The 25,047-nt window shown below is 44.9% G+C and overlaps 1 long non-coding RNA gene across 1 annotated transcript; it reads left to right on the plus strand.

Moving 5' to 3' along the window:
• The first annotated feature begins 16,261 nt into the window (after nt 1–16,261).
• On the plus strand, nt 16,262–21,261 carry LOC115341651. The gene is made up of 3 exons (XR_003923474.1): nt 16,262–16,337; nt 19,671–19,774; nt 21,052–21,261. It is a non-coding gene; the product is annotated as an uncharacterized LOC115341651 (long non-coding RNA).
• The last annotated feature ends 3,786 nt before the right edge of the window (nt 21,262–25,047 follow it).

Here is a 25,047-nt window from a genome sequence, read left to right on the forward strand (position 1 = left end):
CTGAGGTTTAGCACCTGCTGAAGCAGAACCGAACTGGAACTGTGGCGTTTCCCAGCAGCTCCGTTTCTGTTTTTATGCACTTTGGATACCTGCTGTTACCCTTAGTTTGAACCCAATAAATGTGATGTTTGGCAAGGGGACGGAAACAGATAACGCACAAGAAAGGGGCCAAGGGCTTGGCCGTCTAACTGCACGGCATTAGTCCGCGTTGGCCCTTGCGAAGTTATCCCTCGAAACAGAGACGCTTTGAACGCCGAAGCTGCCCCAGGGTTAGCTGGAAGCCCCTGAGGAAAGTCCCATCTCCTACGCGTGACCCCAGCAGGGCGGCAGTGCTCTGCCTCGAGCTAGCTGGTAATGCCCGAAGATGTAAAGTCATACCTGGCTGTTAATTGCAGAGGATGGGGAGAGCTGTCTTGCTCTTTGCTGGCTGCGGACGAGAGGGACTTCTCAAGAGACTTTCCGGGCGCGCTGAACTTTTGCAACGGAGGCGGCACGCAGGCAGGGCAGGGTCGCGTGCGGCGGGGAGGGACGCGAAGGGGAGGGCTGCGGAAGCAAAGGGCAGCACGCTTGAGAATGGCGCTGGTTGCCCTGGGTTGGGCCCGGCAGCGACGGCTGCCGTCGCTTTCTGCACCCGCCTGCCAGGCCAGCTGGTGCCTGCTGGGTGCGGGTGGCGGGAGGAGGGTCCTGGCGCGGCCCCCGGGGTATCGGCCGGGAGGAAGATTCCGTGTTTCTGTCACTGTCGTGGTTTAACCCCAGCCAGCAACTAAGCACCACGCAGCCGCTCACTCACTCCCCCCCCACCCAGTGGGATGGGGGAGAAAATCGGGAAAAAGAAGCAAAACCCACGGGTTGAGATAAGAACGGTTTAATAGAACAGAAAAGAAGAAACTAATAATGATAACACTAATAAAATGACAACAGCAATAATGAAAGGATTGGAATGTACAAATGATGCGCAGGGCAATTGCTCACCACCCGCCGACCGACACCCAGCTAGTCCCTGAGCGGCGATTCCCCCCCTGACACTTCCCAGTTCCTATACTGGATGGGACATCACATGGTATGGAATACCCTGCTGGCCAGTTTGGGTCAGGTGCCCTGGCTGTGTCCTGTGCCAACTTCTTGTGCCCCTCCAGCTTTCTCGCTGGCTGGGCATCAAAAGCTGAAAAATCCTTGACATAGTCTGAACACTACTAGCAACAACTGAAAACGTCAGTGTGTTATCAACATTCTTCTCATACTGAACTCAGAACACAGCACCGTACCAGCTACTAGGAAGACAGTTAACTCTATCCCAGCTGAAACCAGGACAGTCACTTTGCGAGACTAGCGGTCCAACGGACCGTGCCCTTGGGCAGAAGAAGAGGCGTAGGTTTGTATCAGGCTGGTGTGAGAGCTCAGCAGCCCGCGGGGCTGCCCGGAGGCGCTGGTGCGGCGCGGCCGCCCTGCTACCCGCTCTCCTCGCACGGTACCCAGCGGCTTTTGGCCAGCGCTGTTTCGGCAGGTGGGCCGTCGAGGAGCTTTATTTCTGGGGCCGCGGCTTGTCCTGTGCCTTCCCGCTTCCCCGGGTGGCCGCAGTGCCCTCCCGGCCCGGGAGCACGAGCTAACCTCGCCGTGGGTTGCTCTACCTTGCGCTGATTTTGCTTTCCCCGCCCCGCAGATCGAGACGGGTTGATGCCGAAGGCTGCGCCGACATCTGTGGCCTTATTGCTATGGTGGCTTTCTTTGTGTATCGCTTGCGGCGTTCCCGAGTGAGTCGCTGTCAGCGGGCGCGTGGAGCCAGGGCTGGGGTGGGTGCTTGGCTCTCGCCTCCTCGCCTCTCGTCTGAGGCGGTGGCAGCTCTCTGTTGCGCTGCGTGACAAATGGCTGCTGGGTTAAAGCCGTCTCCTGCCGGGGGGCTACACGCGAGCGCCGGAGAAAATGAGAGCAAGAAAATGCTGAGGTTTCTCGCAGCAGTTACTAATTAAACATAGAGTCTTTGAGGCATGGCTCCTGCCTGTATGCACGTGCTGAGCCCTGTCAGCCCTTGGAGAATGGCAGATCGCAGCCGCTGACGCGAAACGCTCTTCCCGGCTGGCTTAAACTCTGTAAAGCTGCTGAGTCTGAGGTTCTGCTTTGCAGTCAAAGGTGCGGAGAGAAGCAGCCGGGTCTGTTACAGGAGAAGAGTTGTACCAGTGGAGCCCTACCCGAAATGCAACAGCCAAGGAAAACCCGAGCCCCGACAGAGGCAGGGACAAGCGTGCCGTGGCGGAGGAGGGAAGGACAGGCCACAGCCAGAGGAGCAGTGTGATCGCGAGAGAAAGCCATGGAAGCTGTTGCTGTGTATATCTAAGTTAAAAAGGCGGTTGGAGCTGCAAGCAAAGCAAATCTCAGGAAAAGGACTGGGTTATTATTATGGAAACAAAAAAAGGCTCCCGACTCCATCAGTTAACAACCTCCATGACACCCAAATGTGTAAACGGTTTACAATGTTAGCTGTGGGAAAAGGTGCCATGTGATACCTGAAAATCCTGCTTAGGCAACGATGGCAACGCCTTTTGAGGGGTGGATATTCCTTTATCCCATCCTACCCCATCCCACCGCATCCCTCCTTTTTTTGTAGCAGTTCATCTTTGATTTAGTCTCATGCGTGAACTAAGTCGCAGCAGATCATTGCAAATCTGCACTTATGTGAGAAGCGGGCACTTGGATGCTCAGGCATGTACAGCTTGCACTGCATCCTAGTTTAAATTCCAAGTAAGTAATGAGACAAAGAGCCACTGAACCTTCTGTCTTAAGGAGAAAAAATAACAATCCTATCTGCAAGTCCTTTCTGATATTGTTACAATGGAGAGGATTTAAAATACCACTGTCAACAACTATTAAAAGACTGTGGTTTCACCAAACGAACATCCTAAAAGCCATTCCCTTAGGGTGCTAGTCCATAAGCAACCGTAGCCAGCTGCTTGTCTTTGGCATTTATTTCTATCCTATTTAGCCTTAGGGTAAGGCATTCAGGCCAAGACTGATTAAAGCAAAGGCCAGGCAAGGCCAGGAGCTCTGATAGTTCTCTGTAGGTGGGGAGGGTGGGCTGCAGCATGGGAGCAAGCAAGGACGTAACGACCCCTGGCTGATCTCTGCAATGACTGCGAGGTCCCCACCAAGCAGGTGGTGGCACAACATGGGTAACCGGTAGGTGGATTGGGAAAGAGCTGTTAGGACCAATGACGTACGTGAAGTTACGGTCTTGCGTGATCACTGAATCAGTGGCTCAACAGGATGAGTTTACTTTTACAGGTTGCTTGGGCAAAGACTACCCGATGAGTATGCGCCGTTTCCTGGCTCAGCTATAAAACGGTGTTAATGGCACAGAGCATATGACCAAATGATCAGCGAGGTGCGCTGGCAAGGCTCCTACCGAGGATGTGCCTCTGACCCTCTCTGCCTGGCTTGTTTTGTGAGAAGTGTGATCCCTCTGATCCTGCCATCCACTTCACGATGGCACTCTGGCCCTGTATACGCACGTTCTTCTACAGCCTGCCAGCCCCTCCGCGCTTGCGTCCTTCACCTTGGCCCCCTTCCAGGAAGCCTGCTCCTTCCCCTTTGCTGGAAGGCCACGCTGATGTCGTCTTTCTGAATTAAAATGAGTGCCGTACTCAGGCAATAAGACTGAATCAGACACCTTCTTCCTCACCCTTTCTGGAATTTGAGTTTTGGCACCAAGTTCCCAAAATGTTGTTCAGGTCCTCCTGAATTCGCTCTGTTGTAGACATCTGAACCATGTGAGTCATGCTTTTGAGTCACTCTTTTCTAATGATTTTAAACATTCCTCTTGCTTCTGTGCAAGTGTCATGAAAACCTTCTTCCCTTTTCCTTGCTTGCTCATTATTTTTTCTGTTGCTTCCACCCACTAACTAGTGAGTGAGAACCCTTCAATCTCAGCTGCTTTTCTAATCCAACTTTTTCTTCTCACCTTTGTAGGTCACACTCTCTCTGCAGGGACGTGAGTTTCTTTCTCTTCCCTTTCCACCTGTGTCCATGTTGCATTTATAGACAGGCTGGCTGAAAGAAAGGTTTAATATAAAAGAAATTGCCTTGCATTATACTGAGAATGCACTTGGGCTTCGATAACGCAGCAGACCAACAGGGTGCAGTACCACACTGCACGCTGCTCCTCACAGACACAGCACATACATTGTCTCTTTATATGATCAAAAAGCAATTTTCCAGTTCCAAAACATGAAATTCAGTTGGTTCTCCCCAGCTTAACATCTATTTCTCAAGCACATGCTAGCATTCTTACCTAAATGAATTTGGATTGCGCATAAATAAGAGAGGGCAGATGGAAAAATGGCTTTTTTTGTACAGCCACTTAAACCAAACAGTTTTTACCTGTTCAGTCAAAACCCTCACAGTAACAATTACCCACAGTGTGTTTTCATGGCTATGGAGCCTCAACAAATAGCCGTGAGTCTTCAGATGAGATGTACACATGCTGGCTGCATAGGGGATTTAAAGTAATCTCTTATAAATAGTTAATATCGTGTAAATGGAGTATAAAGAAAAAGAATTGCTAAGCAGGAGAGATAGAACGGTGTCTTCCTTATGCACGGCACTTGCAGTCAGTCTGAATGCTTTTCCTCTAACACAGTACACTAATTTCACTCATGGCTTGCCATTTCGATCTCCCAGCTCTGCTAATATGGCTGCCTGAAAATTAGAGGAGCTGCAAGCCCATGTTTGTCATTGGCATTACAGGGGGCTGTGGAGCAGGGTCTTTGGCTGCTGTGAAATGGCACGGGTCCACCGAAAAGCAAAGAAAACCTGTCCTGTAAACCAAGGCACTGCTCTCTGTTTACGGTCACGCTATAACCTGCTTGGCGTGGCTGGATTCTTTAGTCTTCAGTCCGAAGGTATTTCGGTTTCCCTTGACAATGAGAACAAACAGCCCAGCGAGCCTGCGTGTGAGCTATCTACAATCTAGTTCCCATGTAATATATTTTTTTTTATTAGTCACCTTCCAAACTCTGAAGGCTAAAACCGCCTATAAATCCCCCGAAAGGATACGCAGAAATACCAGGAATCTGGGGGTTGTATTCTTAAGAGGAGCACCCATTATTCCCGGGGCAAGCGGAGAGCCCTGCGGCAGCGAGGGCAGGGAGGCTTGCACACGCTGCTGCCTGCCGGACCGGAGCTCCCGGCCGCGGCAGCCCTTGCGGGTGCCGGTCCCCGAAGGCAGCGTCTGGGGGTGACGCTCCTGTGGGTTCCCCCGGTTCTCTGCAGGGAGGGGGCTGTAGAAAAAGTCTGATAAAGCACCATTTTCTTGCCAGGCAGATGCAACGCACAAGGAGCCGTAGATAACCGCGTACCCGGGGCTTGTCTCGCAGCTGTGAGATGGGGTTTTGCTGCCTTTGGAGGAGGAGATCTTCCTCCACCGTTCCGCTGGTGCGTTTGGGTTGCGCACAGATGCTGAAGATGAGCCCTCCCCTTGCACAGCCCGCTTCTGTCTCTGCTCGCGCCCGCAGGGGACCTTGGGGAGCCCCCGGTGGGGTGCAGCCATGCAGGTACCCCCCCAGTCAAAGCAAGCTGCAGGAACCCCGTCTGGAGCAAACAGTCCTGAGCTTGTGGCTTTAGGGCTGGTTTTGACAGAAGCTGAAGTGCATCTGCTTTGTGTGAAGTCACTCCTAGGTAAATGGCTGCGCCGAGAGGAATCTCTATTGCTACTTTTAAACAAGCACAGGGAACCCAACCTTCCTCAGATATGTCCTTCATTTTTAGGTCATGCTAAGAAGATTCCGTTAAAAACCTCTTAAGAGAGAAGGAGAATGGTCATTCCTACTAGCACGCTCAGATACTTGCAAATAACATTATCTCCCCCAAATTGTTTTGTTCTGTTTCCTTCCTGACTTCTGTATGACAACGTTGGTAACAACAAGCAGAAGACAAAGGACGAGGAAGTGAGAGTTCAGTTCTTCAGACACGAGATCATCCCCAAGGAGAAACTGCCTTTATTTTTGTAATCTGGCTTCCTTTTCTCCTCTGACTTATCTTCAGCCGCCCATTGCCCAGTCACTGCGCACTGCTTGAAGCAGAAAGAAGCCGTATAGAAGAGTTACTGTTGTCTCTCCTCGTATCTCCTGGGGTCACAGACCTTTCCTACCATTTTTTGCCCTACCGTGCAACATAGACTACAGTCAGCAAAACTTGCCGTGGGACTAAAAGAGGGAAACAAAAGCATTTTAGAAAAAAACCTGTTAGGCACTTCTGTGTTGGCAGTATTAGGAAGTTTGTTTATCAAATTGATTGTGGATAGTGCAGCTGGAAGTAGCAGTGATGGTGAGAAATGCCAGTGAGCATCGGCCAAACAGATACCAAAGGGGAGAAGGAGTGGGGAGGCCAAAATCTACAGGAAAAATCACTCATGGGGTGTTCTGATGCCTGAAGAAGCTAAAACAAACAAAAGCCAAGCCTGTTGCTCACACCTCTCTCCCCCCGCTGCGCAAATCCATGGGATTCGGCGGAGAAACCCACCCAAAGATGCGGGCAAGGCTACGGTGGTTCTGGGAAGGAGAATTGCTATGGAGAGCTCCTGTCAGCACCAAGGGCATCTTTGATGCTGAGGAAGTATTTAATTGAGGAAGATTGTGAGAACACAAAAGTAGGATTAAAAGGCTCTGAAAGCCTTTTAAAAGCCTTTGTACTGTTTCTAAAAAGTGTTGTGCCTTTTATCTTCAGCGCTGTCAAACCAACCCTTCAAAAGACGTAGTTGTGGAGTAGAAGTGGATTAAAATGCTACTTAAAATCCATTCTGTTTTCTGTTAATTTGCGCTTAATTTCTGTCTTATTCGGGTGCATCCAGGTTATGTTTTCATGCTTTTGTTCCCCAACACTGAGTGTAAAGTTACCCTTACCAAAAAAAGGAGGCCGGTGGTGGCTTTTTTCATCGCAAAGAGCTACAACATGCGGAAATGAGCAGAATATTATGAAGCTTGTGTTAAAGCCGTGGAAGTTCGCGTCACCTTGTCCTTTACCGTAATGCTGAAGCATTTGTGCCTGCGCTGGTGCCGAGCTCCCTTTTTGCCAGCGGGGAGGGGGAAGGCCGGCAGCTGGGAGCTGGCACCAGGGTTGGCAGGATCGGTGCGAGCGAGTGCTTCCTCTGTCCCCACAGCTTTCAACACGGCGCACACAACCGTCCCCTCCAGAAAGACCATCTACGCCTTGCAGCTTGCTCATTTCTCCCTAACGGCGCGTTGAATTTCGAGACGAAACGCAGATGCCGGCAAACGTCGGTTTTAAGGCGCGGTTACGTTTTCTTCATTACCCGTGTTGCTTTTCAGTGCCTTGCAACGAGATACCGGCTTTTTAAAGTAGGTTCCTGCCAAGGGCGGGCTCAGGGAGCAGCAAAGGAAACCTGCCCTCGGTGTCCTTCAGGAGTGGGACCCTGCGCCGTAAGCTCCTCGGCTGCACGACGCGACTTTTCCCCGCTCCGAGCAGGGTTACGTACCCTCGCCCTGCTCCGACCGCAGGGTGTCCGGGTGCTCCCCGGTCCTTCCCCGGACCAGGCAGCGGTGAACTGGGCTGCCGGCATCTGTGCTGGGGCTCGGTCTAATCAGACGGGGAAGTGTGGAGATCAGAATAGGTGACATGGGAAATACAGGTGTTGATGAGCTGAGAGAAACAGGTGACTGACCGATACCGTCACGCTGTGCTCGCCGCTGCGGTGATACCACCGAGAGGCCGGGAAGATGCCTGCGGCCTGAAAAGGATGGGCTCTGCTTCATGTTGTTTGGCTTTCCGTTACTGCGGGCTGCCCTGCAGCGTCTGATTGCTGACGACAAACCGCTCTGATCTCCCTCCCTGTTGCCAGGATTTCGCTCAAAAACTGTAAAAACCCAAAGGGGGCTTTCAGGCCAGTAACAGCAGAGGGTGACTGCAGGAGCAACACAAATGACCAGGGCAGGCCAAAACCCAGTGAGGTACCAAGCTGAAATATTCTACCTCTTTCTTTTCTTCTTCTTTTTTTTTTTTTTTTTTTAATATATTTTTCTCTGTGATTGCGTATAAGAGATTCTTCCTTTTGCTCTGCTTAACCTTTGACTCCAGCCCAGCAGTCCTTCAGGGAGACGCTTCCTCGGCTTAAACTTGACTCCTGTGTAAACAGTGTCTGCACCTCCAGCCTGGAGGTTTGTAATGCAGAATCCCTGAATTCAGGAGACACTGTGCTGTATTTGCTAATTCTTGCCTGTGTCAAGGCATGTCACTCACACTACATCCCAAGTAACCTGGATAAAACACGGAAGGGGTGTCTTCTCTTGAAAGCTATTTGGATTGGAAATAAAACGCGTGAAACTAAAATGAGCGTGCCACAGCAGAGGGATGAATTCTGCAGTATTCTGGATTTCCTGCATGAATCATTTCGTGTCTGTGTGTTCCTCTTTTGATGACTTGGCAGAGCAGAAGGAATGAGTCGCATGTATTTAAAGCCGGTCTTAATTCTGCTCTGGGTTTCCATCAGCATTATGGTTTGTGCAGCAAAGTCGTTCAAGTGACAGTGGTTTACATGGAGGATTATATTTTTCCTTTGATTTTAAGATTTCTCAAATGGCCTGTCCAGCACAGGGTAATATTCACGTCAGCAGAGAAATGGAGAGATTATGGTCTCTCGGTTTATTCTATTTGCACTGCCTGCGGTAATAAAATGATGCTGCAGACATGAAAACGATATCAGTTGTCTGTATGACCCTGTCTATGACAAGGCTTAAAATGTCTCATTTTACTAAGAAACTGGACCACCTGGAAGGGCAGAACAGACAGGAACCAGATCGTTAAAGATACTATAGTAGATTATTAGATAATTTTTGTATTTGTTCACCAGAAGGGAAAATTATTTGAAACCACACCTGCAGACACACAGCCATGTTTTAAACCAGCTATCACTCTCCTGCCTTCAGAAGTTGGTACCAACAAACCGAGATGAGAATCGGCCTCTCCCTCGCCGCAGCCTGAGAAAAAGACCATTGGTTTAATACACCTAAAGCAGAGCCACTGTCTCTGAGTCTCGGTAGTTATGATGTGTTTATTTTAGGATTTGAGCAGTTTGATTGTCTACGTACTTGGCCGCCAGATTTCCAAAGAGATTTCTGTTGTACAGAGAAGTTAGCAGCAACCTCAGCTGCGGTGCCTCGGCCAGGTTGCCACGTGCACTGCCTCGTGTGTGCAGCCTTCAGTCTCGAGATTCAACTTCTAATTGCCGAGGCTGCAGAGCAGTGGTCTCTGCTGTGGCCACGAAGGAGCGCATTCTCCTCCGCGTCTCCACAAAGCTCTGCTGTCCCCCAGAGGGATCTCAGACTGTGTGTAAATCAGCTGGTCAACCTTCCGCCCACCTTACAGTATTAATCAGAAAACCCATGATAGGCATGCGCTCTGTTAGACTCATCCCCTTTGCTATTTTGAAAGAGCTGTTCACAAACTTTCCAGCGCTATATTTCTCTGCTGAAAAAGCAGACTAGCTTAGACCCAAAGATCCTACAGGGAAAGGTCTTATTTTGACATCATCTCAATTTTCCAGAAAATATTTTGTCTTCCTTTTTTGATGTACCTTTCTTTTTTTAAAATAGTAGTGCATTTCAGTAATTAAACCAGTTACCAGTTCTCAGCTGGAATGCAAACTGGCCCGCTAATGGCCCGCTAGTATTTTTTAAATGGGCAGCAAGCAAAGTTTTCAATAACCAATTGTCAGTTCCTGTCTTTATTGTCATTTATTCAATTCCAACTTTAAGATAAAAAGATGAAAATAAAATGTATTTGACTGACCAAAACACATTTTTAAAAAATCTTTCCTTTTCTGCCATGCAAGCAAAATAGTTTTCATAATGTCATAGTTGCCACAAACTGAAATCACCAGCTTGCACCTAGTCCTTGTGTTGTGTTGGTGAGAAGATGCATGGAGGGAATGCCATGCAAATTTACTACAAACTATTAGATAAGATATAATATGATAAAATGAACATGCTTTTATTTGCCTGCTGAATCGTCTAAGAACCTGTTCTAAGTTCTTATTTTGCTACAGTGACTCAGCTGTCTCTGGGATTAAATGGCTCCTGAAAGGTGAGTTTGAGGAGTTAAGTGATGAGTTTCAATACCTAAAAGGCAGATGCATGCTCAGCCACCCCTTGTGATCCTTTCCCTGGGTTCTCTGTGCTTTGATGCCTCTCTGAAAGTGAAAAAAGTAGCAATTCCCCATTTCACAGGGAGTTTACGCTGTACCGGAGTATTCCAGAGAAGCAGCACCAATTTGCTGGAGTCTTTCTAGCAGCAGGTATTCGTGCCATCAGTACACAGCCACGGCACGCTGAGACTGCTGACTCTGTTGGGAGATCTTGGCTTTGCACCCACCACTCGTAGCAGTTGCAGAATCTTCCACTTCCCATGCAGTTTTCAACTTCTGAAAATGTGCTGCAAAATACGTACGCATCCCAAAGAAGTACACTTCTTGTTGTGTATAGTCTACTAAAGGTGTATAGTCTTATTTAAACATCAGGTGCCCGACAACACAAGCAACTTAGCGGACAGCCACTGCTCCAGAGGAACCGATAGCAGATGGTGCATCTTCCACTGCGCTAGCTGGGAAGCACCAGACTCCCCTTCCCCAAACAAAGGGAAGACTCAAAGTTAGGCTTGGCTTTGAGACAGCCCTGGGCGAGGGTGCTTGTGCTCTCCGTGGAGATGCCCCTGGCAGAGCCTGGGATGGTGCCCAGCCTTTGGTGCTGCAAGGGGGCAAGAGCTGGCTTGGAAAGTTGCTGGTGACAGGCGGCAGCGCCGGGCGGACCTGGCTGGGCTGGCCAGTGGCACGGTGGGGGGACAGACGGCATGACGGTCGGATGCACTCCGGGGGTGAGGGGGGTTGGTTTAGGAAAGGTTTTGTTTCCCTTTTCTTTTCCCAGGGTGGATGTGCAGCCTAAGATGTGACATAGCCCTCCAAATGGAGCACATGGGTTGCAGGAAAAAAAGATTAATTATGTTCAAGAAAAAAATGCGCCTCCCTCTAACACTAATGCAGGCACTTGACTGCTCTGGTCTGTTACCTGAAGCATGCATGCGCAAGGTTAGACTGTGAAACAGGGCTATACATCACCACATTATTCCAACAGCCATGCTTCTTACCTGATCAATATTCCAGATTCAAGTTTCTGTAACTGCCTGCAGAGAATCTAATTTAGGCTTATGTATTTCAACCAGCTCAGCAAGCGTTTCAGAGGTTTCTTATGCATTATCAAGCTGGGATTCTATTTTTTAAGGAAAAAAGAAAAAAATCCTCTCCATCTTTTTAAGGAAATTAGGTTCCAACTGCTACATAGATTTCCAAGTAACTTCCTTCTCTTGCAGAAGTAGGCGATACCCTAATAATACTTCTAATGCTCAAAGAAACCGGGAACAGGCAAACCCACTGCTGCCAGCAGTGACTGGGCTTGTAAGGGGTTTGAATATGTGCGAGGAGCCCGAAGCAAATGAAGTGAGAGGCCAGAACTCTGGATGCTGGAGCTACAAATGCTTTTTTTGCTGGTGCTCCCATGGCTCTGCTTCCCTGTGAAGCAAGAACACAATGTTCAAAGGAAAAAAAACTTCAAAAGAGGCAGAGGTAGACAGTGGACCCAAACCTGAAAGGAAAACATCACAGAAAAGGAAAGGCTGGCACAGAGCCTGTTTCCAACAGAAGGGTTTCACAAGCAGTCATCCAGGCTGCCCCTTGCCTCACTTGTTTTCCTGATTTGCTTCTGGCCTTGTAGAGCCTCATTTGCAAAACAGCAGTCTGCAAAAGGCTGTGTGGTGCACCTAACTTGCATGTCTGATCGCTGGAAATGCCGGATTTTCAGGGTATTCACAGTAATCGAGCATTTAACTGAGCCCCGCTGTTGTACATGAACTTTTGAGTGCAGCCCTGGGCGGATGTCAGGGATTTTTCTCATGTCTGTGTACCATTTCATGTCTCCAACCATAGCAGGCTGCTCAATGGGATTAGTATACGATTGATTCTTAAAAAGGACTTGACGAGTTAAGGTTTAACCTCTGCCTCCCTGTCTGTCGGCAGTGAGAGCAGAGGGGTTATTTCTGGAATGGCCCTAGCACTGTGAACGAAGATTTAAAGCAAGGACGTTTAGTTGGCACAAACTTCTAGCAGACCTTACCTTGTCCTCTCGCTAAGATGCAAATCTTTTTAATGGCCAACCCAGTTATGATATGCACAATCTTTGTAGCATGCAGGCACCATGCAAAAATTGGCACAGCTTGAGGAATATCTACAAGGCATAATACCATACCCTATAGCTCTTATTTGGAGGTAGCTTGGTGTTTTTCTACAGAATTGCCTCATGCCAGAGACATGGACCCTCATGAGTTTTGAGTTGGAAAGGTTTCCAACTTAAACTCAAAGCGGACCCGGGTCAAGTCAGAAAAAATGTTTGTCTAAAAAGCCTACAAACGCAGCCTACAAATTCCTTTGCTCCTGTTGAGCAATACCTCTATTTGGAAAAGGAAGATACTGTACAGCATCCAGTTAGCATCAACAGCAGAGTATGGTCCCATGGGAATGCAAATGAATGCGTGTTGGAAATAGGAAAAGGTTTTCAGTATAATATCCTAAAAACAGTTGCTGCAAACAGACACATAGTGAGCAAAAATGGCGTGCAGGTGCCGCCTGATCCTGAAGGTACGCCTGGGATTCTTGCATGATAGTGCACAGTATCTTTACCACTTGGCAATGCTGGTGAGCTATGGTATATATTGCTTTAATGGCACCATATTTGAGTATTTTAGCATATTTAATTCAAAGATCTCAAAAAATGCAGCATAATGCTTAAAAATGCCTTTCATCATCACAACCAGCACAGTTGGCTCACCACTCAGATTCAGCCAAGCATGAGTGCTGGAAATTGTGAGGAGAACAGTGCTAGCCTCCCTGTTTGATTAATGGGCTTAACAAGTGCCTTAATGACTTCCAGGTAATTCTGGAGAACAACTTTCCTTCCAAGGGCATGGGTTTGCACTAGAATATTTACCAATTTTAAGACTTCAGCATATAACGGTTAGACTTTCACATTGCAATTACACTATCCTTCGAGTCCCTGCTCTAGGTGAATCCAACAACTTCCGTAAACATAGAATTGTAGAACTGGGCTATCCTAGAAAACATGAGCGTAATACATTAATGAAATACTTCAGGGAGAGAAAGATGAGGTTTCTGAGAATATTAAGAAAGTATCATTTATATGCCAGCTGGAAAACTGTATAGAATCCTACACTGAAGTGGCTGAGCCTAATTATAAATTGATGGTAACTGCCCATGGAGGATGAGAGAATGCACTTAACCAATGCTTGAAAAAAGGACCTGGGAGCTAATATTATCATTCATTTTTTATATTATGCCAGAACCTAAGCCAAAGCAGAAAAGGTACTCGTGATATTTTGGCACTCTGCAAATACATATGGATGTATTCCTGATGCTCAGAGCCCAGGACCAAAATAGGATTAAGATGCGACAGGGGGAAAGGAGAGGGAAGCAGTAGCAAGAATGTGATAATGTTGTTTGTATTGGCTAATGTAGCATCAAAACTTCCAAATATTTTTTAATGAGAGCCTACTGAATCATTAAACAGTCGTCCTACTTAGTCCAAGAAAATAACCTAAACCCAAGGATTTAGGAATCAAACACAAACAGAGTTTCTATCTAGTTTTTAACACCTCCATCTGACTTACATCTTTCTGTACACAAAACAGGGAATCTGGGCAGTCACTGCTCATACACGCAGGGCACTTTTGGGCTCTGGTCTCCAGAGATCCTGTCTCTTCCTTAAGGACATGGCACCCACGGCAGAACTTTTCAGCGTATGGGGGTGCTTATCAGTGTGGGATGAAGAACATTGACATGGAGTCCCAGGACACTTGCAAAAGAAAAAAAAAGTATTGGGAAGTTAATATGCAGAAATGAATAGAAAAAATAGTTTTCTTTTTTTAACGTAGTCTGTCCCCCAATACTTCTCTCTTCTAAACAAACAGTCCTATAAATAAATTCAGCTTTTTTGCTTTCAAGTGTAGGAAAAAAAGGCTATCATTAATCATCTTTTCCAACACTTGAGGTACATTCAGTGAGCTCTCTAGAAGAGAGAACACTTACTATTTTCTCTTTATGTTTGTTGGTTACTTTATCCCTTAATATAAAATACTTGCCAAGTTGTACATATGGAAAACCTGATTAGGATAGGATAAGCCTCTTTGAATTAAAAGAGATGGCTGAACACCATGTATACAACAAGGCTCTTTAGAAAGGTATCAATAGATTAGACTGATAAATAGATTTAGTACTTCTGAAACTCTCAAAATTTGCTCTGCAAGAAGACATGTTTGCCAAATTGCCTCAATGCAGGAGAGAAAGTCACATTGATAAATGAAGACACTACGCTGGACCAGGAACTCCATTTCAGCATTTTTCTGTAAATTGGCCAGCACAGACAACAGTGTTACTTTATAACATTGTGTTAGACTGCTTTTGCCCTTCTCTCAGCAGTTTATCTAACGCAACTGCATTTATACCTTCTTTTTGTCCCCCTCTCCTTTCACTACAAAACCCGAAGTGCTAACACAGAAGTTGTGGGTGGCAAGCTTCTGAGGCTGGAATAAACCGCCTTTCTAATGAAAAGGCACAAATATCATAAGAAATTTTCGATTCCCTTATCTTAAGAGGCCTTGTCAGTGTCAGGCAGAACAGCAAATGCAGCTGCTCAGCCTTGTATGCTCTTCTTAGATTGCATGACCTGCATTAAATTGCATTATGTTCAAGTGAGCTGGAGAGAGACTGTCTGACGTGTCCTCACAAAAATGAGATGAGTGCTCCAGGAGGCTGTCGAAGGAAAAAGAACTACCAGCAGATAATAACGCATGTGCTTGACTTACTAATCTGAGTAAAAATACAAATACTTGTTAAAAGCACTTTTAAGCCCCCAAACCAAATTTCTTTTAAGAAAACATTTTGCATAGGGTCAGAGAGACAAGAATTTATTCCGTGAAAATTAATTACAAAATATAGAAATACTTGACACTAAAAGGAGCTTCACTGATGGCACAAGATCTAAATGCCTCCCCCCAATATGCCTGCACTTGTGATGAGCACGTACATGCTCTCTCTGCACTCGTTGCCTGAAGAAACCACTGAGGCAGGGGGTAGTTCAGATTCCACGTCTTACCTTTCAGATGTTGGCTGATCACTGAAAACCAGTGAATGTGCACAGTGATTAAGGTTCTGAAATTAATCGCCTGGAGGCCAGGAGATGCCTCCAGACCAACTGTCAGATGGTACAAACTTTCAGCTCCTGAATGCAATTGAACTCCCTTTGAGCAAACGAGCAAAAGGTACAATCAATAATGCACAGAAAATAACGAATAAAAGATCCTCAGGTGTATCAGTGATTCAGAATCACTTGAGCTCTTCTTTAATATTACTGGACTGAACTGCTTGAGGAATTATCTGAGTTCAGTGACCCAGATTGGTATTTCTATGAACGTTTACTTCATTAAAAAAAAAAAAAAAAAAAAAAGGCCATGCAGCAGGAATGATAAGATGAAGCACCGCACAGCTGAGCACAGGGGCTTTCAGCCCCACAGCCCTTTCTGTCCTTTCAGGTCAGCCATCTACCTATTGTAGTCCATACATAACTTCTACGTGACAGAACGTATCTTTTCATAAAGCCTGCTAACTCCCACTTACCAGCAAGTGGGACACACTTAGTCCCTTCCTTTCTTCTGAACTCCTAAATCTGCGGTTTCCAACCAGGCGCTCCAGGGGCTGCTTCCAAAGTGATCAAGAAAAGCAAATTCGTATCCTGCGTGTGTGACTCTGCATGCGCCACAAGCTTCTGAGGGGTCTGTGCCTCCTGAAAAAATAGGGTCGAATATTCCTGCTCTGTGCTATTCCAGTGTAATCCCGGGAAGTTGCCACACTTCAGTTTTTCTGCGTCAGTGATGGCAGTTTTGCCTATTTCAGGAGGAACTTTTTTTCCTCCCAAAGGACACAAACTCATTTTTATTCTCTCTAAAGGTTAATGAAAGTGAATTTGTGAACTTAAATTATTCAACGTTTTGAGAAAGCAGGCAGCTATTTGTAGTTTGTCCACTGACTCCAGCATATTAAGTGGCTAATTTCAGACGCCTTGCACGCCAAGCAATGTTCTCTGTCAAAATATCACATCTGATTTTTTCACAGGGAGTTTGTAGCATGCTCTGTGGAAGCAGCAGTTGTTTCTACGTTTCTTCCAATGTGTTAAATGACAGTAATGGATGCAGAGCCTAAAGCGGTCAACTTTCTAAAGGTAAGGTAGTTTGCAATCTGTCACCAGTGACAAAACCAATTTCAAATAGAAACAGAAACACTGTGTAGAAAAGGACAGGAGAGACTTCTGCAGTTTGTTAATCGAATAATGGCAAACTTGTGGCAGTTGTTATGGGACGTGTGCTTTTTACTTGTGTAGCAATTACCTGCAAGGCTTGAGGAAGTTAAACAGTATTGACACGGGAGAGCTGCCTCGAGCCCCAGATTGTTGCTTATTATCACACATAGTAGTGTAGTGCCGTAACCACGCTAGCACTAAAGCAAGTCAGCTCTGGTCGCTGCTTGGTGCCGCAATTTCTCCGTGCTGATGTACCCTTCTTCTACTCAGGACCCAGCTCTGCGCATGTGTAGGAACCGCTGGTGCCTTTACAAGTAGCTCAGACACTGTGTAGCAACTCTTACCTACCTGCCCTTGCCATGAAATACAGAGCCCTGAGATGGTACTTGTGTTCCCTTTCTAGTCCGCAGGGGCGAGCATCCTAAAATGAAGCCCAGACCAGTCAGCATAGGAATCGGGGAGTCAGCAGAAAAAGGATGAGGAAGTTTGCATTCAAAAGCCTTTTGCTCGCTAGCATGTAATTGCCTCAATGAAGGCTGCAGAAATTTCTTCTAGGTAAAATATGCAGCCCACAGTCTCCCCTGGAGGTTGTTTTCATCTAGTTTTAAATTACTGGAAGGTGTTCACTGCTTGCTTTCACGCTGTGGGCGGAATTGCCGTGTAAGAGCCTAGTTAGTACAGCTGCGCAGGAGTGGGGATCCGGTCCTGTCTCTTCCTCCGCTTGAAACGGTTTCAAGTATCTGCTGCACAGGCAGACCCATCTTAAACGTTTTTCAGTCTCCTGGATGTTTTGCCACAGGAGAGAAAGGCCAGTGCAAGAACATGGCTCCAAAACAAGCACAGGTCTACAGCCCCGTGCTGAGGGTGGTTAGCCTGGAGGAGCAATCCCTGCTTCGGAGAACAGCGTAAAATCCACAGACAAGCAGTCACCGGGGGGAAAAACCAGTCATGGGAACTGGCAGCGTTCTACTTGACCCGATTTTTAAAGCACCCAGGCCCTTACTTGGATTTAGCTGGGAAATCAGAGATTTCACTGAAAATTAATCTGTGCACATGTCTGAACTTCCATATCAGCAGGCTACGGGCAAAGGAAATCCAGCAAGTAGTGCTCTAGTTGTGTTTTTAGCTGGCATAGTAGCTATTGCCCTCAAGGGGATGAGGGATTAAGGAAATTGGAGCCTGACAGTGAACCATCTGCCTGCAACCCCCTAAGTGACCTGCTGAGACAGGGATAAAATTCTGTGCTCTGCTGCAAAGTGGAGAAGGGTGAATATAAACAATATACTCTTGGAAGGAGGGGTCAGGAGGGTTTCTCACTCTTTTGGCTTTCCTTAGATGATGGGGAGGCCGTAACCTTCCACCACCACTGGAAAAGGAGAATTTCGCCCAGGGCAAGTTGCCACAAGATTAAAGGGCAGTTGGCTGCAGGACAGCTGGAGGACAGGAGAAGTGGTGTCACCCAGACACTGGAGAAGGGAGGGGAGAAAATGAAGACATGTCTTTCCCTTCTTCCCTGTCTTTGCAAGCACTTACATGGCTCTTTGTCATAAAAACAAGTGCTGCTCACTAGAAAAATACATTATAGTGTGACTTACTGCAGTTACTGGTTGCAGCAGTCAGTAACAGGAATGAATTCATTTGGTGACTGAATCCATGAGCTGCCTACTCCTGGCAACACCCGTTGAAATCAGGGGGAACCAAGGACCCTTGAAACCTTACAGGAGGTTTGAGACATCAGGATTCATCGGAGGGTGGGAGGGCAAGGAAAATCTCTAGGAAGGATTCATTAGGGCAGTGTTGTTCCACCTCTGCTGTTCTGTCTATTCCTCGGTATTCAAGTGTAAACAAGTTACACCTACTTTGTAAATATGCCTTCTCATACTTTCGGTGTGCTAAGTATTCTCAATGTCTCCTATTCCTGAAAAATTAAGTTTAATTTCAGAAAATAAATAAATAAAAAAATTCATATTTTTGCAAGATTTCTGATTGTTCTTGGGAAAAAAAAGCATTTCCTGGCATGCCTTTGACGTTTTTGGAAATCTTGCATCTCAAGATGTACCACCATTACATGGTTTCTGCCTTTTTTCTAATTTCAGCTTACAGACTCTAAGCCTCCTATTTTCCACATAATGTGAGACAAAAAATAATGTAAATTAAGAATCATTAATAGAACAAATTAATAGAATGAAAGGAGCTAAAGCTAAAGGTTATTTTAAGTCAATGACTGAAAATGAGATATATTGGACCACTTCTTAAACAGATGGCTGCCTTATCACCATGTGTCTAAGCTAAGACCGTTTCAGTTGCTATCTAAATTCAGAGGGGCAAGGAGTTAAACATGTTATGAAACAGAAGAGCAAGCAGTGACCACTGTAAACACGTGGAGGAAAAGACAGAATCTTTTGGATGGATATAGCCTTCTCACAGGCAGACATAAAACCTCTGAAACTAAAACGATGAAATACTAATTGTTTCTTTGAAATTAGACAAAAATCCAGATGCCCTTTACTATTTTGTAGCCACCAGAACATTAATTCACAGCCTGGACAACAGATGACACCAGTCGTCTGTTTATATTATGCTCAAATATTGTTATGTCCAATAGATTAAGACATACTTTATCATTATTGATTTATAAAAGCTCTTTTGCAATATCCTATAACTACTGATTTTTACATGGATCATCCCATGTGCATGCAGAAAACATGTTCTTGCCTTTTACCTCATGACCAGAGACCACCAGCAATATTTAAGAGGACTTACTACCATCCCCTGCCTCTGCAAAGCCCTAAGTCTGCATGGGAGATATCCTGCACATGTACTAAGTTCTATTAAACCCTTAGCTACTTGAAATAATACTTAGTCTAGCTTCCAGATGATATATTGATACCTCACTCAGTTACATGGCTTCATCTGCAACTGCCATTTCAACTTGGATGACAGTTTGATGCTTTGGTTTTCTCAGCTTTATTTTTGGCCAGTGTTGCCCTGATATTTTGAGCTTAATATTTTTATTGTAATAGAAGAAGTTTGGTAGTAGTCTTGTCATCTTTTTTAATTTTGTTCCTTCCAGCCATTGCTGTCACTCTGGAAGTCAGTGTAAATTCCCACTCAATGTTCCGAGAGTCCCCTGACCCTCCTGTGATTTCTGCACAGCTTATTATCCAATTTTCTCTTTCATTTTAAGGCAGTACTTGGGGCATCATTTTTACAGATTCCCTTCTCTTAGTCCCAAAGCCCTTTATTTCTTTTCAGGTCAGCTTTCAGCTGCTGCTAGAGTCTTATTGGACTTTGTCATCTCCTGGGAGAAGAACCAGAGTCTGCACTTATGCTGTGGATGACTCCTGTGAGCCTGCAAGGTAGACCTGACCGAGGAGTGGGAGGTGGCTGGGTGTAACGAGAGGGAGCGTGGCAGAGGCAGAGATGAGGAATAAAACAGTGGCAACAAGAGAGGCCAGAGTCTTAGACTGTACTATTTTTAATCAGCACAAAGCCCAAAAGAAATTTAGTGGATAAACACCGTCAAGCACATTAAGGAATTCTTTTTTCAGAGGGAAACAAAGCTAAATAGCAGAAAATCCTTGCTTGGCAGGATGCTGACATTCATTTTAGATATTGATTGGAATCCTCTCTAACTGGTTTCAAACCAGTCATCAGGGGCAACTAGACAATTTTCCCAGTGGCACCAGAGCCTAGTAGGAAGCAGCAGGAACTCCATCTTGTTAATCTTTAAAGGTCACTGAGGACAGTCCAGCATCAATGGGTCCATGCTGTTCCATTGCAGCACGGACCCCAGCACCCTGCTGAGAGCTGGAGGTGCTCCTTTCACCCACCCCCCGCTACGCCTAGAGGGTGAGGGGTCTGAGCGCACTCTGGGACTGCCGCAGGCCTCAGCAGTCATCTGGTGAAAACCTCCAAAAGATTTTTTCCAGCCCCAACGCAACAGGGGTCATACAGAGGATATCAGGGGTTCTTTTATTAAAGATTCTTTAATGGATCCCCATTGTTTTCTATCCAAATAAAGAGAAAGAAATTAAGGATCTAGCATTAAGATTTTTTGTCATACTTTATGTCTACAGAAACAGTATCAGCATTACTAAGTGATCAGTCCTTTCACAGATTGCTTACCTGAAATGTAGCCTGTTTGGCTGAGTGGCTCAATGCAAGTTAGAAAACTCAGGCCTCTGGTTAAGATGAGGATATGAACGAAGGTACCACTGCAGTTAACTTTGAGAAAAGAATCTCATCCAAGTATCAGCTATAATAGAGAAAAAAAGTCCTGTCTTACTCAGAAACTTTCCTATGCTGAAGCAAAGGCAAGGTACAGACAATAACACAAGCTCAAGGGAATCCTGAGAAATCTTATGTACCTCATATGTACATACTTTAGGAGGAAAATATTAAACTGCACTTGAAATGTGCATAGAGAGCTAAGATTTTAAGTGGAGACGGTTTACAAAGCAAAGGAACAATTAAATGAATTAAAGGATCCACAATATTTTGCAGTTTTTTTTTTAAATCTCAGCAGAGTCGTGGGTTTATAGCTTTTAAGGCTAGAGGAGACTAACAGGAACATCTTCTCTAACCAGTGTGAACAATGGCTACCCTATGTAATGCAGCAATTTTTTTCTTACAGAAAATTGGTCTTCCCTAGTATGCAACTGAACACTTGGAAGATCTGTAATGTGACCGAAAGCACAGGATCTTTTACGTAATATTAATTCTCTACTTAAAAACCTCAGGTGATGGCAAATCAGACATATTCTGAAAATTTGATTCAGAAGGTAACCCTTCTTTTTAAAAGATGTCATTTTCAAAGTGTTTAACTTTTGTTTCCTTATGGGAATGTACCCCCAAATAAAGTTTCCTCTTCTTGAATGAGTAACTATTTTGACTGTGATCTGGTCACCTTCTAAACCTGTCTAGTGCAGATAAGCTGCATGCATACATTGGAATCCTATCTTACATGTGCCTTTTTTTTTCCTGGTAGTTATTATCATATAATCACAATCTTGCTGTTTAGGAAACTGAGACACAGGGAAGTAACAATATTTGTCAAAGGATGTATAGTAAGTCACTGTTTGTAAAAATACAGGAGGCCAGCATTGTCACACATTCATGATCCTTCTTCACAAGTGCTAACCTCCATCCTTGCTTATTTGCTCTTTATTTCATTTAGATTCAAACAAAAATATCAGGCAGTTTATTAAAAAAAGGTCAAATATTTGTGAAGACTCACAGCAATATTTCTGTAGATGGTGTGAAGACAGATGTGCATCAGATAGTAACAAACCGACCACAATACAACTGGAAGTTTAAAGCTAAAACCACTTAAAGGTTAAAGCAGAGCTCAGCTCTGCAAAGCTGTGGCAGGCAGTTTACAAAGACAGACTCTCTAATGAGCAATCAGCAATTCCTGCATTATTTATTTCTATATTGTTCTGATATTTCCCGAGGGCATAGAAATAAAAAAATAAGTCTTGTAATGCTCAATGGAGCTGTGGCTTGAGGTGACGCCAAAAGTCTGCCTGTAATTATTCTGAGGGATTTCACTACATCCTCATGTGATGCGATACAAAAATGCACTGCACGACCCTCTCAGAGTTGAAATTTTGAAGCATTTGTTTATACGTTATACCAAAGAATCACATTTGGAGCTTACTAGTGCTCAGGTGCTTAGCATAACACTAGAGAGCTGCCAATGGCACTTCCCGGGCTCCTCGTGGTGCTAAAGGGAAGAAGAGCAGGAGTTTCTGGAATGTCTCTTATCTAAGTAATGATACCAGCGGGGATACCTGCGAAAGAAACGCTGCAGGAGTGGTAAGAGTCTGACAGCGCGTGGGCACGCTGGAGCAGTAAGTGCAGACAAAGAGCAGTATGTTTTTCCTACCTGTGATGCAATAAGGCTCCTCATACTCCTTGTACTTTCTTTGCTATATAGTCAGATATACCATTTGTATAAACAACAAGCAGCCTGTAGATTTTAAAATAATAATTAGTAATGACTAATATCTGCCTTAGGTTTCTCACCTAGCAGCAGCCCCTCTAGTTTGAATTCACACCTAAGTCCTTGTGGTGTTCTGGTTTCCTGGTTTATGCCAGTACTGAAAGGTATGAGCTGCCAGAGGAAGGGACACATTTTGTTGGGGTCTTTTCAGTCCTAGTTTTGTGCAGAGCTACAAACTCTTTCCTTTGCAAAGGTACCCTGAGGGGATACGTGCCATTTTAAGTGCTATCTAATGCTTTCTCCTGTGATGAGTTGGTACAAAGACTCTTATAATTTATGTCAAGAGCCAGGTTAAATTAATCACCATAAACCATAGCTCTTTTTTTGGGGATGTCATTACAATGTCATTATTTTGCATTGTAACAGTGCCTGCTGGTCTCAACCTGCTTAAGCCATGCATGCTAAATGCTGGAAGTAAAATTTTGAAAAAGAAAAAAGAGAGTTCTTGACCCAAAATGCTTATAAGCCAAAAAAATGTTCAGATATGAATGAAAAACCTGGGATGTGGTTAGAAAGGCAGGAGTGGGATAGTTAAGTTTCAGCCATATTCCTCAGTGAGGTCTACAGACTTCTGTTACCAGCTTTTTCATTCGTATTCAGTCTCAGGACGGACTTTCAAGACAAAAAAACAGACACAATAATAGTTCACAGGCAGGAAGAACAAAGACATCACAACCTACCTGCAGAACTTGTCCAGTTTCTCGACTACTCCTGTTTAACACGCACCTACTCAATAGCAGGTTGTAACTGAGATTCCCTGAGTCACTGAAGCACATCTAAGAAAGTTTTGTGGGGTACCTTTGTTACGTTTTAGTGGCTTCTACACTTAGGTTATAATTTATATGATTATATATGATGATATGATCAATAAATAATTATAATTTAACCTGTGACCCTATGTGCCAAAACATAACCGTCGTCCTAGCCCCAAAGCTGTTGTGAGAACAGAACAGCAGAGACTAAATGACTAGTTTTAGATATTTCCAATGTAGCTACCGAAGCTAGTTCTCCTTTCCAGAAGGCAAATCATCCGATCCATGTAGATATCTACCTTCAGATTAAATGAATTCCATAATAGTAGGGTAGAATTCAGCTCTAAATTAATATAACTAGATTTAGGAGTCCAGATGTAGGGGAACAGACGTGACGTAGGTTCCTAGGTTTCTATTACAGTTAATGCAGCCTAAAAGAGGTATTTACCTAGCAGCCAAAAGGTGCTGGATTTAGCTGCTTTGACTTAGGTATGCCTCAATGCCATCTGAGATGCTCCATGGTATCTGAAATGCTCATATGCAATTGACAAAACTGACACAAGACCTCTGATAGATCAGCATCCTTCAGGGGAAGCAGCTGGAGACCACGATATTCTCAAGCATCTCAGACAACCCTAGATATCTATGGGCAAGAAACTGAATAAAGTTTTAGGTGTTTACTTTAGGGTGAGCTGAATGACTCTAGGATCCATAGACTACATTTATTGATTATAACGGAAGCTTAGACATTTGGCTCATATGTAAATCTACACATAGGCAGCTTCTCAGTCTCAGGATGGCAAACCAGATGGAGAGAACTGTGTTCCAAGGAACATTTGTGGAAGGAAAATACTTTTATTTCTATCTAAATTTATGCAAAGACAACTGATGTATTTTTAGTTGTAAATATCCTAAATTCCCCTGCTCTTCCTATGGAAAGAGTGAATTTATCAGGGATGTAAAATACCAAATGTGAGTTCAACTAAGGGGTTATGTGGTAATTTCTAAAATAGTTACCTTATCTGTATCTTCATGAGCAAGAGATGGGGAAAAGCTGTAAAATCAAATCAAGAAGCAGCTAAAAATTTCACTGGTGGAAGAAGTCAAATTAAGCATGGCTTAGTAGCAGAAAACTTCCAATAGAAAAAAAACCCAAACCACTGGGGAGAACAGCACATTCAGTGCTCATGGAGAAAAGGAATGAATTTTGCATGAACTAGGTTCTTCATGCAACCACTGTTGCCTGTAGTATTTCTACAGCAGCTGATTCTAATGACTATTACATGGAAGCAGTAATTAATTCCAGGGTTACAAATTACCTGTTCCATGTGACAGTTGCTGTCTAATGAAGTTTGATGTACCTGGCAGAGATAGATGAGGGCACAATTTGCCCATAGACACTTCAGTTGTTCCAATGTAACTAAGGCCCAGAAAGCATCATGACTTTACAAAAACTCTTGGGGAAAACAAAGTATTTTTCATGTTGCCTCTGTGAAATACAGCTTTTCTCCAGGGACCTTTGATTCTCTTTTGCCTCTGTATATGTATAAGTAAAATGCAAATAATGCAAGATCATGTAATACAGCACCAAGTCATAAGCAAAGCTGTGAAATTTGCTGCTCTTCAATGGCAGTGGATAGTAGGTGTTGCCAAGGCCTAGTCCAATGTCCACTATGGACTTGAATCTGAGCATGGAGACTGGTAACCCTGGAAGAAAGTGACTGTACTTCTGTTCACAGTTCAGTTTCTTGTGTCAGATTTAGGTCAACCACTCTGTAAAATGGGAGAGAGAGAGAGAGATATTGTACCAAACAGCTCTCTCACTAGTAGAGATCTAACTGGAATTCAGAAGCAGCAATGGCACTGAGAGATG

The sequence above is a fragment of the Aquila chrysaetos genome, chromosome 5 (genome assembly GCF_900496995.4).
Source record: "Aquila chrysaetos chrysaetos chromosome 5, bAquChr1.4, whole genome shotgun sequence".
In the NCBI taxonomy this organism is placed as follows: Eukaryota; Metazoa; Chordata; class Aves; order Accipitriformes; family Accipitridae; genus Aquila; species Aquila chrysaetos.